We start from the raw sequence: 15,328 nt of genomic DNA, 5'->3' as shown, positions 1-15,328 counted from the left end.
CCAGTGTCTGCTGATGTCATTTCCATGCTTCTGGTTTCTAAGTCTCACTGCTTCAAGTGATAGACAGGCTGGTGGGGCTGTGGGACGATGTGGGAGGGAAGGCATTTGAAGTTTGGTTTTGGAACTCTGGCTCCTTTTGAAAGAATAGCCAGTGACTTCCGGGAGAGCCCTCTGCAGGCTGGCTGTTCCGGTCAGGGCCTGGGTGGAGGTGGGAGGAGGGGTAGTGGATGGAAAACCCCTCCCTGGCTGGGTGGGCCTGAGGCCAGAGGGCCAGTCCACACCCTCAGGCTTCCACCCCATGGCTCCCAAGGCCTCGTACTTTTTGGAAGGAGGAGGCCTGCAGAAGTCCAGCACCAAGTCAGCAGGCAGGAGAGCCCTGGGTATAGGGCTCCCCGGAGCCTGCAGACACCAGTGTATTAAGGGGTCGACTCTTCTCATCTCTGTGTGGAGGGAGCCAGGATGTGTGTTGGGGAACAGGGAGAATTTCCCACCATCTCTATCATTCTCTGCTATAAATCCACTTCCTGGTCCATATGGGATCATCTCAAAGGTCTGTAGTAGGTGCTCAGTGCCTTAAGAACCCTTGAATGGTTGTTTGAAGCCTCATCATTTCCCACCTCCAGTTGTCCCCCCATTTCAGACCATGTCAGCTGGTTTAGAAAGGAACACAGGTTTATTGTGCTAGGTGTGTTTCGGGGTGCTTGCCTGCCCATCTCATTGCAGACTCTGTAGGAAGTGCTGGCTTTAAAAGTGGAAGGGGCGTTCATTCACGTGAACTCTTGCTGGAGGCAAACATCCTGTTCGAGTCATTAGCTTCCCAGAACTTCTCGAAGGCACCATCCACCTCCTCACCTCTCATGAATTCCTCAGGCCTCTTCCCACCAGCCCATGGAAACAGATGTGATAGTCCGTGGATTTAGTGGAGATGCAGATTTTGAAGTTGCTCTTACTAGAGACGCCAATGACCTCCTCGTCTTCAGGCTACGGTTTGGTTCTCGTCTTCACGTCCTCACCGCTCTGCTGCATAGAACCGTTTCTCTTCCTTTTGTCTATCAGCTCTCCTGGTCCCCTGGATGTCACTCTTTCCTGCTCCCGGATCTCCTCGCTGGTCCCTGGTCTCCCTCATCTCTTTCCATTCGTCCTCTGCCAGCCTCTCATCTTCAGCTCTCTTTTTCCCTAGACCCTCCCTCTGGCTCAGCTCACCTGAGATCTCCACACAGCATATCTCCAGCCTAAACTTCCCCTTGAGCCCATCACATCTCATTTGGTTATTTCTTCTGCATATCTTCCATCTACTCAGAGTCAACAAGTCCTAAACGGAGCACATCCTCTGTTCCCTGATTTGCCCCTCCTCCCATATTCCCCTGTTTTGTTTGCTGTACCTAAAACAGAAACCTGGAAATCAACAGACTCCTCCCTCTCCCTCATCCTTCATGTCTCCTTAGTCACCAAGTGGTGTCGCTTCTCATCAGAAATCTCTTTAACTCCGTCCCTGCTCTCCCTCCCCGCCATCGCTGTCCTGGTTCACGCCTTTATCATTTCTCCCTCGGATTATTGCACAACATCCCAACTGACTTTTCTACCTCCAGATACTTCCAACTTCAGTCCCTCCTCTCCTTAGCTGCCAGCATTCTCTTTCTAAAAACAGATCCAAAATGCCATTTTCTGCCTAAAAGCTTCCAATGGTTTCCCACTGCCAAGAGAATGAGATCCAAATTTTTATCTTAGCACACAGGGCCTTTCGTGGCCTACGTCGAGTTTATCTTACCATCTACCTCTCCCATCACTGACCCTCCTGCACGCTTTGCCCCGCCATCCATGCCTCTCCCCACCTCCAATCATGCTGCCTTTTTTTCACACTCTGCTTTTGCACGTACAGATTTGCTAGGGATGGAATGCTTGTGTCCCCCCGAAATTCATGTTGAAATCTGAATCCCCAGTCTGATGGTGTTTAGAGTTGGGGCCATTGGGAGGTGATTAGGTCATGAGGACAGAGCCCTTATGATCAGATTAGTGCCCTTATAAAATGAGACCCCATAGAGCTCCCTCGCCCCTTCTGCCATGGAAGGACATGGTGATAAGAGCCATTTATGAACCAGGAAGTGGGCCCTCAGCAGACACCAAATCTGCCAGCACCCTAATGTTGGACTTCCCAGCCTCCAGAACCATGAGAAACACATTTCTGTTTATAAACCCACCCACCTGCTCTATTTTTGTTATAGCAGAGGCTGAACAAACTAAGACAAGGTCCTTGTCTGAAAAGTCCTAGTCCGTCTGGCACGATTCTACTTGGATAGAATTCAAGGCCCTGCTCTGCAAAACCTCCCCTAACTGTCAGCTAAATATCAATAGTTGTCCCCTCTAAATTCCCACATTCCTCTGTCTCTAAAGAGCACATGTCCCTTCATTTTGCATTTATTTTTCTATGTCTGTCTGAGTCTACTGGATCTTGAGGCCAAGGATCGATGCAAACTGGTGTATATAGAATGGATAAACAACAAGGTCCTACTGGAAAGCGCAGGGAACTATATTCAATATCCTGTGATAAACCATAATGGGAAAGAATATGATAAAGAATATATATATGTATAACTGAGTCACTCTGCTGTACAGCAGAAATTAACACAACATTGTAATTCAACTATACTTCAATAAAAAATAGATTTTTTTCCATAGAAAGCAGAAAAAGAATTCATTCCAAAAGAGGGCAGAAATAAGAAATTCATCCTGAAAATATACTTTGGTATAATTCTGGTGGGACAGATTTTCCCTCTGAGCATGTTCTCTTACTGACAGCCCCACTGGAGTCTTATTGTCGTGTAACAGTTTTTAAACATTTCTCTGGTTCTCATGTTGTGAGCAGGCAGGAACCATCTTCAAATCCACACTTTCCAAGGAGAGAGTAATGTTATTTCTCAGAAGAACGGCACTTTCTGTCTTGGAAGAGTACATAAGCATTTTATAGAGGAGCACAGTTCTGATTCAATAAACACATCGTTCATCAAAGTGTAAAAAATGTGGCAGGAAAAAATTCTGCATTGTAGAATAAGATATTCACATGTGGTGGGAACGCTTAAGGCAGCTGATGGCCAAAGTGGGCGAGTCAAGGAAGGTGGTCTGCGTATGGAGGTGATTTTGCATCCAGAGGAGTTCTCTTCGTGACCTCAGCGACTGAGCACTGGCGAGCAGGTCTTCTTCCTCAAGGCCAATGATGCTTGAGGTACCAGATGGTTTCATTTTTCAACTGTGGTCCAAAGAGACGGTTGAGTTGGGCCAGAATTGCAATCAGCCAAAAGAGATAGCAGCAAACGGAACAGGTCACCGACATGGTGATGCTAACTGCCCGGTTGGGACCCTTTGGGATGAACCAGGGCATCAGGAAGCTGACGAAGCCCCAGAACACGCTCATCACGATGAGAAGCACGGTGAGGCCAGTATATGCCATGATTTCTGTGGGAGGTGCCAGCCTCTGCCCTGCTGCCTCACTTTGGTCCCACCCCAAAAAATAGATTAAAAAAAAAAAGAAAACTTGCTAAACTCTTCCCAGGTATACAGTAGCATCAGATTTTCCAAGAGACAGGGAACCAGGATCTGTGGAGTCCCTTGGTTCTGAGTCACTGACCAGCATGGAGCTCTCAGCACATGTGGTATGAGAGTGATCTCAAGCCAAATTCACATGGGTATGTTGATCTCTGCAGGCCTGACCTCTTCTCCCTGGGGTTTGTAGTCCAGAAAGGGACCCTCTGTGACAAGCCCAGGTCTAGGATGAGGGGAGTAGGCACTTGCTATAGGCCCAAAATATAATGAGGCACCAAAAAACCCAGTAATCAAGAGAAATGAAATTTAACACAATATTCAAAAAAATCAGTAAACTACAGCCCATGGGCTGGCTGCCTGCTTTTTTTTTTTTTTTTCCTGCTTTTAATTTTATTTTATTTATTAAGTTTTTAAACATAAGTTGGTTTTTTTTTCACTTATGATTTTGGTAAATACTTTAAAAAAATTATTTATCTATTATTTTTGGCTGCTCTGGGTCTTAGTTGTGGCATGTGGGATCTAGTTTCCCAACCAGGGATCGAACCCTGGCCCGCTGCACTGGGAGAGTGGAATCTTACCCACTGGACCACCAGGGTAGTCCTTGCCTGCTTTTTTTTTTTTTTTTTAAACATCTTTATTGGAGTATAATTGCTTTACAGTGGTGTATTAGTTTCTGCTATATAGCAAAGTGAATCAGCTATACATATACATATATTCCCATATCCCCTCCCTCTTGCGTCTCCCTCCCATCCTCCTTGTCCCACCCCTCTAGGGGGTCACAAAGCACTGAGCTGATCTCCCTGTGCTATGCAGCTGCTTCCCACTAGCTATCTATTTTACATTTGATAGTGTATATATGTCCATGCCACTCTCTCACTTCGTCCCAGCTTACCCCTCCCCCTCCCTGTGTCCTCAAGTCCATTCTCTACGTCTCCGTCTTTATTCCTGTCCTGCCCCTAGGTTCTTCAGAACCATTTTTTTTTTTTTTTAGATTCCATATGTATGTGTTAGCATACGGTATTTGTTTTTCTCTTTCTGACTTACTTCACTCTGTATGACAGACTCTAGGTCCATCCACCTCACTACAAATAACTCAATTTCGTGTCTTTTTATGGCTGAGTAATATTACATTGTACATATGTATCACATCTTCTTTATCCACTCATCTGTTGATGGACACTTAGGTTGCTTCCATGACCTGGCTATTATAGATAGAGCTGCAATGAACACTGTGGTACATGATTTTTTTTTTTTTTTTTTTGTGGTACGTGGGCCTCTCACTGTTGTGGCCTCTCCCGTTGCAGAGCACAGGCTCGGGACGCGTAGGCTCAGCGGCCATGGCTCACGGGCCCAGCCGCTCCGCGGCATGTGGGATCTTCCCGGACTGGGGCACGAACCCCTGTCCCCTGCATCGGCAGGCAGACTCCCAACCACTACGCCACCAGGGAAGCCCTGTTTGTGGATTTTTTGATGATGCCTGCCTGCTTTTTAAAATAAAGTTTTATTGGAACCAGGGCTGGGCTAAGGAAGATGAGGTAGGGGACTGAGAACAAGGTTGGATCTTGTCTTTATTCAAAAAATTTGTTCATCATGATTTTTTGCATTAATTTTGATTAAAATACTGCATTCAAATATTATCTATCTTGATTTCTGAGGTTTGGGGCACCCCCCCTTACCTTCTGTGCCCCAGGAAGTGCCTCACTGATCTTCCAGAGTTTCCCCCAGTGTCCTGAAGACGATGGGTCCCAAGACAGGCAGCTGTAGGTCACTGTCAGGCCCCCAGGGCTCACTTCCCCTGGGTCCCTGGCTGACCACAGCCCCAGCCAGCCTGTATGGAGGAGCTGAGGGCCTGGACACCTTCTGTCCTTTGGGGATTGTGGCATGAGGTTTTTCTTTGGACTCCTTAGGAAATTAGGTCTCCCCTGGCCCACTGGCATTGGATTATTGAACAGCTCCTATCTGCCAGCCACTGGGGGTAACAGAACTGAGATTCTAAATGCCTTTTAAACCCTGCCCTCCAGCCCCTTTGCCCTGCCTGATCCGCCCCGTCCTCTCTTCTGACTGGTCCCTCTCCTCTAACCTCACCACTTTGCACCCTAGCTTCCACAGCACCACCAGGGTCACCCGGATAAGGTGCACATCTGACCTCAGTGTTCCCCGGATAAACTCTCCAGCGCCCTGGGCATAAGTCCCAACACCCTAAACAAACCCTGTTCCTGGGCCAGCCCAGCCCTCGAATCCCATCTACGTTCCAGGCTCACCAAGACTCCTCGAGATGTTGCTGTATGTGTCTTTCCTTCTTTCCTTCTCCTCTGTCTTTGCACATATGGTTCCTTCCCGCTTGGATGCCTTGTCCCCGGAACCAGCCCAAGGGCCTTCTCCTATTATGCTCTGTGATTCTCCTCTGTTTACCTCAGTTATCCCATTCATTCCTCTGCAATGTGGTTATTTATTTACAGGGCTGTGCCCTCACCCCTCCCCCACCCGCCCCCACCAAACTGTGAGCTCTTGGAGGTCAGGTCATGACCATTTTGTATCCCCTCCCCTCCTGCAGCGCCCCAGCCCCACACCCGCAGTACAGGGCCTGGCAGAAAATAGGCTCTGAGTGAATGAACGAATGTATGAATGGAGAGGACAGAGTCTTGTTTGCCCCTCTAGGATTTGCTACACTCGCAGCAAGAATTTGAGCAGAGCCCTCAGCCCTGGCTTCATTCTAGAGCTCACAGCATCAGATTTGGAAGTCGGGGGTTCCTGGTGCCCCAGCAGTAGGGAGGTCAAATGAGAAGACACTTCAGGAGAGCTGGGCCACTCCAGGGGAGGAAATGAAAACTAAATTGAATTAATGAGTGGTCGTATTGAACCCTGCTTCTTGAATGTGCTAAAGTCTGATTAAACAAACAACAAAAAAGATAAAATCGCTTAGCTACTTTTTTTTTTTTTTTTTTGGTAAGAGAAAAGAGAAGAAAACAAAATGTTGATTTAAGATGTGGCCCAGGGCTGGGGGCCCAGGGGAAACCTGGTGAAGGCTCCTGTTGTTTGGGGTCGGAGGTCGCGGGAGCAACGCTGCCTAGGGATCCAGCTCAAGGTTCTGGAGTGATGGAAAAACCTGGCCTGACGCTTTTCCTCAGCGGACCCTTAACTCGCTAACAGGAGCCAGCTGAGCGAACACAAACAGAGGTGCTGTGCCGGCACCGATCCCAGCTTCCTCTGAAATTTCCAGGCCTCTTTTTTCCTGTCGGATTCCAGACAGATGAAATTTTCCTGGCCCCAGCCCTGCTCCTGGCAGCATCTCCCCTCTGAATCACCATAAATCAGGGCTGGGGGCGAGTGATGGGATTTTCCTGATTGACAAGCCGCTACCCTGATAAAATGGGGGCTCCGTTTCCTAGGCCGAAAATAGCTCTGGGGTTGCTGTCCTGAGTCCTCCCCATCCCAAATCCCTGTAGGTATCTGCTTTGGATTTTAAATATTCATATCTGTCTGTGATTATGATTTCATCGAGAAGGGCTGTGGATGTGCAGATGTGAACTGCGGGGGGCCGCGGTGGTCGTAAGCGACACCATTGTTCGCAGGGTCACTTGCGGAGGGGGGGCGTGCTGTGCATTCCTCAGAGCCTCCATCATCCACGGAGTCCCCAATTAATTTCAATACAAACACCGGATCTGGCCTCTCCTGCGCCTTTGCAGCCATAACACATGAGGTCATGCTGCTTTGGTTAACCGGAGGAGTTTTGGGGCGAGGTGGTGGTGGTGGTGGGGGCCTTCCAAGTCCCTGGGGGATCTGTCCTGCATGGCTCAGGCTGGGCTGTTTACTGCAGGGGGTCCACCTGCACACCTGAACTCTCTTTCTCACCATCCTTTTCTCAGAAACTCTGAAATCTTTTATTCTTTCTTTTCCCAGTCCCTCCAGCTTCATCACAACCACGCCATTGATAACCCACTGTCCCTGCAGTTCTTTGAAAACACCCAGAGCCCCTCACCCTCTGTACTTTTGCTCAAACAGCTTCATCCACTCGGGGCATGCTTTTGCCCCTTCATATGGCTCCTTGTTCTTGAAGATTTCCTGAAAGAGTTTCTTCCTCCAGGAAGCCTTCCCCATCACTCCATTCAGAGTTAAGTACCACTCTCTCCTCTGTATTCCTATAGCTCACAGATTCTCAAACATGAGCCTGTGTCAGAGTCACCTGGAGGGTTTGTTAAAATACAGATTGCTAGGCCCACCCCCAGTTTCTGAATCAACAGGTCTGGAGAAAGACCTGTGAATTTGTATTTCTAACAAGATCGCAGGAGATATTGATGCTACTCTAGCCCCACGTGAGCACCTCCAGTGATAGAACTTATTCTGCTGTGTTGCTATGACCTGTTTGTAGTTTTCATCTCCTGGGAGGGCTGGGATGGTCTTTTTCAGCTCTATAGCCCAATACACAGTGAAGTTGCCCACTGGAGGTTTGTTGATTGAATTGTGGACACAGAACCGACTTGCTGGTCACAGAGCTCAGTGGAGGGGAGGAGGGTGGCAGACAGAGCCTGTCCTTTAAGGACCTGGCTGCTGTCGCGCAGAGGGGGGCGCCCGGGCAAGAGGACTGGTTCGTGGGGGATCTCTGGAGCACGAGTGGGGGTCAGCCCCACTTTCTGCAGGTCTCCCAGAAAGCCTGAAACAGGAGGGTCACTGATTCAGCTGCTGGGCAGAGATGCCAGAGGAGGAATGGGAGTCAGGGTTTCAAGTTGCTTTTCTCCCTTTGAGACCCGGGAACGCGCAGATGATGAAAGGACATGGGGACCCTGTCCCTTTTCTTGAGCACCATCTGAGTGCCAGCTCCTGCCACCTCGTGCTCCAGCCGCATGGCCAGGTGAGATCTCAGCCCCTGCCCCAAACTATGAGGACACATCCTATGCCTTGATCATCTTTGTAGCTGCCCCTTCCCCTTCCACACTTTGAACTGTGTTTCCTATGGTTTCTTCAATGTACCGTTTCTTCCACAGCTCACACCTTTGCTCATGCTGTCGCCCCTGCTCAACAATCCCCTCGTTCCTTCTTTGCTGGTCGAAATCCAACACGTCCATTCTAGGCTGAGTCCAGATGTGCCACCTCCGCTCTGTGCAGGTCAGAGCCTCATTGGCTCCCCTGGGGTCCCACCCGGTAGCAACATCACGGTCTGTTATATTTGTTCGAATGGGTTTGGTTTCCGCCCCAGATAGGGTTATTCGTTCCTCCTCCTCTGTTCTCCCGCCTCTAGCACCCTTCCTGGTTTACAGTGGGTTGCTCAGTCGGGGCCCTTTGAACTGGGTTGTACCGGCTCATCTCGGGGAACGTGTTGGTGAGAGGGATCAGCTTGGGGCATCACTGACTCTTTTTTTTTTTTGCGGTACGCGGGCCTCTCCCGTTGCGGAGCACAGGCACCGGACGCACAGGCTCAGCGGCCATGGCTCGCGGGCACAGCCACTCCGCGGCCTGTGGGATCTTCCCGGACCGGGGCATGAACCCGCGTCCCCTGCATCGGCAGGCGGACTCTCAACCACTGCACCACCAGGGAAGCTCCATCACTGACTCTTTAAGTGCCAGGGCTCCTTGGCTGAGCAAGGGGTCTTCTCCCCGCAACTCCCCATTTCAGGGTGGTCCCTGTCTAGCCACACACTCAGCTGAATGGGACAACAGGTTGGTGAGGAGGGGGGTAGTGCCCAGAGATTCTCAAGTCCAGCTGCAGAGAGTTCAAAGCCCGGTTCTGCTTCTTCCCACCTGGGTCAACTTGAGCAAGTTATTTTTGTCATTGAGCCTCAGTTTCTTCTTCTGTAAAATGGGGAGTATAACCCTCCCTTGCCAGGCTGTGGTAAGGAATAAAGAGGATAATGTCTTGCAGGCTTCAGGCACAGGCCTTGGCGTGGCTGCCTCTTCTTCTCCACCAGAGCTTCAGAACAGGGACCTTAAACTTTTTCTTTGTAAGTCCCAGTTCCCCTCCGTAATTTTCTAACCGTAACAGAGGAGAGCAGTCTCAGAGGGAAATCCATCAGGGCTGGAAACAAGCTGTTTCACCCCTGCCGATTTCAGCTGGAAAACCAGGACCTTAGACAGGAGGGAGGAAAAATTATTAAAGGATTAAATCCAGAATAATCCTATAAGCCCCAGGAGGCTCAGAAGGCAATAAGCCACAGACTTAAAGTCTGATCTGTGAAGTTATGGGGGCGGAATCAGCATCGAAGGCTGGGAGTGGGTTTGAGGTACACAATGCTGTTAGATCTTTTCTAAAAGGTGGCTTCATTTTCACCGCTTGGACAGTGTTTTTTGTTTGTTTGTTTTTTGTTTTTCCCTCCTCTTGTCATGGTTTTTAATAACAATGAGAAAGCTGCAGGAGTGGGGGAACCTTAGCTAAAATTCCATAAAAATAAAACTTTAATTAAAGTACACAAGTCATGAAATTCCATCCTTGTAAAGTGAGATGTCTTGGGACTCTGCCCCGAGCAGATCTTGCTCCCTGAGGCCCCGGGTTCACACGGGCTCCTCCTCGGGGGGCCGTGATAGCTGACACTCAGCCTGGACCCTCGTGTTGCCAGCTGAGTGAGGAGGCGTCTCTGGCCCCTCCTCCACAGCTCTCTCCAGTGTCCTGCCCAGAAAGGCCGGGAGGGCCACAGGGCTGGAGTGGAGGCGTTTTATAGGACTGGAGGCAGGCCCTGTGTGTGGGCTTTGGAAGAGACAGAGCACCCTGAGCTTCGGGGGCAGAAAGTGCATTTTTCACATTTTCCCAGGCAGCAAGAAGAGCATAGGCTTCCCTGGTGGTGCAGTTGTTGAGAGTCCGCCTGCCGATGCAGGGGACACGGGTTCGTGCCCCGGTCCGGGAAGATCCCACGTGCCGCGGAGCGGCTGGGCCCGTGAGCTATGGACGCTGGGCCTGCGCCTCCGGAGCCTGTGCTCCGCAAAGGGAGAGGCCACAGCGGTGAGAGGCCCGCATACCGCAAAAAAAAAAAAAACAAAAAAAAACAAGAAGAGCACAGACCTGACCACTGGAGACTGGGAGTCTTCTTTTCTAGTTTCGATGATGTTACAACGAGCTGGACCACTCAAGCAACTCTCTTTTTGGTGGGCCTGTTTCCCCATCTGTAAAATAAGTCGATTAAATCCAGGGATTTTGCAAAGTGCCCACTGAGGAGACTTAAAGATTTCACAGAACCTTCCTCAGGGCCTCTCTGGGGGCTTTGGCGCTCAAGGCTTCCTCTCCCGCTTACCACCTTCCCTGACTCCTTTTGTCTGTTTTACAGATTGGGTTTTCTGGTAAGATTTTGTTTGAAACAAAGGGTCCTGAGGCTGAAAATGTTTGAAAACTGCTCAGGACTCCTCTGGTCGGAACAGTGTGCGATCTGCCCTGTAGTGTCTGACTCTGCCTTCCTTCTGGCAGTGAGTTCCTCCGTCCTGCTCTAGTGTATGAGGACCCCTTGCCCTCCCCCCCACCCTCACCTTCCTTTCTTCTACAGTAAGCCCCCTACATATGAACCTCCAAACTGTGAACTTGCAAAGATGCAAACGTGAGTTCGCATGTCCAATCACGTAAATTAGTTTACGCGTGTGGCGTACGTTGTCACGTGCATGCATCCTCTACAGTGTCGTATAGAGCAGCGGTCCCCAACCTTTCCCGCACCAGGGACCGGTTTCATGGAAGACAGTTTTTGCACAGACCGGGGCCGGGGCGGGGGGGTGGGGGATGGTTCAGGCAGTAACCCGAGCGATGGGGAGAGGCAGATGAAGCTTCGCTCGCTCACCTCCTGCTGTGCAGTCCGGCTCCTAACAGGCCGTGGACCAGTACCGGTCTGTGGCCCGGGGGTTGGGGACCCCTGATATAGAGTACAGTATCTTTATTTCAAGCCCGGGCTGTCCAGAAGCAAGCGTAAAAGCAGCGGTGATGTAGCTGGTACTGCTGAGAATCACCAGCTGTTGTGCCGTACTGCTGTACTTTTCAAGGTACTGTATTAAACATGTTTTCTTTATTTTTTGTGTTTGTTTGTTTTTTATGTATTATTTGTGTGAAAAGTATTATCAGCCTATTACGGTACGGTACTATACAGTGATTGTGTTAGTTGGGTACCTAGGCTGACTTTGTTGGACTTACGAACAAAGTGGAATTACGAACGCGCTCTCGGAACGGAGCTCGTTTGTATGTAGGGGACTTCCTGTATTTTGTTTTCTGAGTCACGGAACTCTTTGAATTGAAGATGACCAATCTTCTCTCCAGAAAAATTCACATAGAAAAACAATACACACGCTGTGAAAATATAACTGTTTTAGCCTTCAGACCCTTTTGGGAAAGAAAATGTTTTCCTTTGCCAAAATGACTTGATGGGACCTCAGGCCCCAGAGCAGGGCATGAAAGGCCCGAGCTTAACAAAGTGATGACTAACCACGCTGTAAAAGAAAATAGTTCTGTTTGCAGAGTCTCGCTGACCTGCAGGTACTGCTTTCCTTTTGCTCTGGGTTGAGCCAGACTGGAAATCAGCCCCTCTCCATGACTTCTATACCAGAAAATGTGTTGCAGACTTGGCCAAACTTTGAGCACCAGCAAAGTAAAGTAGACGGAAACCCTTGCTGTGTTCAGACTTCTGGTAGCAAGTGATTAAACCGCAATTCAAATTTCTTAAGAAAAAACCCAGGAAAAATGAAATGTGTTGACCCCCCTAGCTGGGAAGTTGATGATACAGCCATGGTCCCATTGAGATGTACAACTCAAGGGGGCGCTGTTCACATTGTTGTAGCTCAAGAGAATCCAGGGACTGAGGACACTCCCTTCTTGTCCCCCTGTCTCTCTTGGCTTGGCATCTTTTGGTCTTCATTCTCTCTCCTGTAGAGAGGCCTATTCCACACAGTTGGGAAGATGTGGCCCCAGCAGCCCCAGCAGCCCCAGGCCTACCTTGAAGCAGCTCAGTCATCCCCAGTCTCTGGGGGACGGGGTACCTTAGTTGGATTGGACCAGGCCCGGGTCAGGTGCTTAGTCCGGGGGCGGGTGAGCTTGGATACTGTATATGGCAACACTTTCAGAACCATGGAATTGGGGAAAAGAGTCCTCTGTTTTTACCCGATGGTGAAAGAGACACTGGGCAGATAAAAAACAAAGACACAACACACGCACAAATAGTATTGAAACAAAACGAATGTCTCCTCTCTACCTGACTGGCCCTTGAGTCTTTAGCCCAGTCTGCAATATACTTGTGTATGAGTGATTTTGTGTGTGTATTGAAGTCACAGAGAGGGGCTGATTTCCACATCCAGGTCAACCCAGAGTAGAACAAGGGCAGTACCTGCAAGGTGGTGAGATGCTCCACAGACAACTAATTTGGAAGACCATAGAGCCAGTGATAAACAGGAAATTCATTATCGAGATGCCAGAATCCTTGGAGGGGCTGGGAGGGGTGCATGTGGGATGGAGTAGGCACTGATTTTATTAGAGCTCAAAGGGTCGGGTGTCTTAGCGGACATCCGGATCACACACACGCAAGATATTGCATACGATTCTGAGGACTCAGGATCCCTTGAAACCTATCCAGTGGACAGCCCCCATCTCGGACCCTGCCTCCTCTTTCAGAGTTTCCTTCCTTCCTCCACACTTAGTCATGCATTTCCTCTCGTGCAGAAGATTCCAAGGCTGAGGCCTCAATCCCAACACTCAGCCCCATCTAACTCCGCTCCGACGTGACACCTACACTCCCATGGGAATTTTCTGGACTGTTCTCAAAGGACTACTGAGCAAGCCTGTCTTCTGCATTTGTACCATTTTCCTCCCCCCTGAGGATGAGGTAGCAATCCCAAGAGACAAAAAGTCCTGCTCCCCTCTCCTCTCCTGTCTCCACTGCTGAGAACTGATCTTCCCTGATGATGCCATCTCTGGCACACGGGCCTCAGCTAGAAGGAGCAGCTCTGGGTCACCCGCTGCAGGCAGCTCATAGCAGGGGAGCTGCCACGACTTGGTCCTGGGCCTCAGCTGCTGCAGGATTTACTGCTACCTGCTTTTTTTGGATCTGAAAGATGCAGAAAGGGCTGGAGAAAGGATTTTGAATTTGTCCCAGGGAAATAATTCAAAAGAAGAAAAACGCTCAGGCAGGAAGGTATCCATTGGTATGGTAGTGACCTCAACCAGCAACATCCTAAAAGTCCAGCGGTGAGAAGAGCTAACATTTGCCCTGTGGGTCACATGACTCCAAAGGCACCTCACGATTACCTCATGCTCGAGGTACACGCTTGGTTTTACCACTTGCCTTACACAAGTTAGCTAAGAATGCCTTCTATTTAGTTATTTATTTAAAAATTTACTTTTTATTTTACATTGTTTATATTTATTATATATTTTTAATTTATATTATAAAATATATTTATTTTATATTATATATTTTATTTATATTACTTTTTATATTTACTTTTTATTTATATAGTTGATTTATAATGTTTTGTTAGCTTCAGGTGTACAGCAAAGTGATTCAGTTATACATACACATATATCCATTCTTTCTCAGATTCTTTTCCCATATAGGTTATTACAGAATATTGAATAGGGTTCCCTGTGCTATGGTCCTTGTTGATGATCTATTTTATATATAGTAGTGTGTATATGTTAATCCCAAACTCTTAATTTATCCCTTCCCCCCCCTTTCCCCTAAGCTTGTTTTTGAAGTCCAAGTCTCTTTCTGTTTTGTAAATAAGTTCATTTGTATCATCTTTTTAGATTCCACATCATATGACATTTGTCTTTTTCTGTCTGACTTACTTAACCTAAATGTCCGTTGACAGAGGAATGGATAAAGAAGATGTGGCACATATATACGATGGAATATTACTCAGCCATAAAAAAAAGAATGAAATAATGCCATTTGCAGCAACACGATGGACCTAGAGATTATCACAGTAAGTGAAGTAAGTCAGGAAGTAAGAATGCCTTCTGTTGATTGTTCGTTTGCTTTGTGCTGGAAACTGTGCCAGACAAGCTATGTATGTGCTCCCAAATCTTCACCAAGCCCTGTGAGATGGATGTTCTTTTATGTTTGTTTTTTGTTTTTGCGGTACGCGGGCCTCTCACTGTTGCGGCCTCTCCCGTTGCGGAGCACAGGCTCCGGACGCGGCAGGCTCAGCGGCCATGGCTCACGGGCCCAGCCGCTCCGCAGCATGTGGGATCTTCCCGGACCGGGGCACGAACCCGTGTCCCCTGCATCGGCAGGTGGACTCTCAACCACTGTGCCACCAGGGAAGCCCTGGATGTTCTTTTAAAGATGAGGAAACAGGCTCAGAGTGGGTCAGTTATTTCCCCAGAGTCACAGATGTGCTTTTAGGTTGCGTCTGATTATTAGCACTTGTCTCCTGAGTGTCATCCCCAGGCGAACGGATGAACTTGACAGCAGGGCATGTGACTCTCCTCTGGCACCGTAGCGCTTAGTAAGTATCCAATAAATATTGGCTGTTGTGAAAGAACAGTAACCATCTGTGATTCACAGCTGTTTCTGTAGCACATCCTGGAGTCTTGTACTCGCTCCGGACCAGGTCTCAAGTTTCTGGATGGTTAGGAGGGCTGTGGGCAGGGGGTGGGAGCAAAAGGCAGCAAAGCAGAGCTATCTGGCTCTCCCATTCTGAGCCCTGTGCTGAGCTTCTGCCTTACCCAGCAGCTTGTATAGACTCCAACCATAGCACTTACCATTATGAAATACCTGTTGTTGTTTTTTTCCATACCGTTAAATAACTCAATTCTCGGAGGACATTGACCAGATGTCCTACAAATTTGACTTAATTCTGAAGCTACCTTCCTGGAGATAGCATCAGGTCCCATAGA

The 15,328-nt window shown here is 48.7% G+C and overlaps 1 pseudogene; it reads right to left on the bottom strand.

Moving 5' to 3' along the window:
* Window positions 1–3,199: 3,199 nt before the first annotated feature.
* Window positions 3,200–3,445, bottom strand: LOC136138514 (V-type proton ATPase subunit e 1 pseudogene; annotated as a pseudogene).
* Between the last annotated feature and the right edge of the window lie 11,883 nt (window positions 3,446–15,328).

The sequence above is a fragment of the Phocoena phocoena genome, chromosome 19, assembly GCF_963924675.1.
Source record: "Phocoena phocoena chromosome 19, mPhoPho1.1, whole genome shotgun sequence".
Taxonomy (NCBI): Eukaryota; Metazoa; Chordata; class Mammalia; order Artiodactyla; family Phocoenidae; genus Phocoena; species Phocoena phocoena.
Note: the sequence above shows the minus strand (reverse complement) of the source record. Positions and strands in the feature narration are given on the sequence as shown.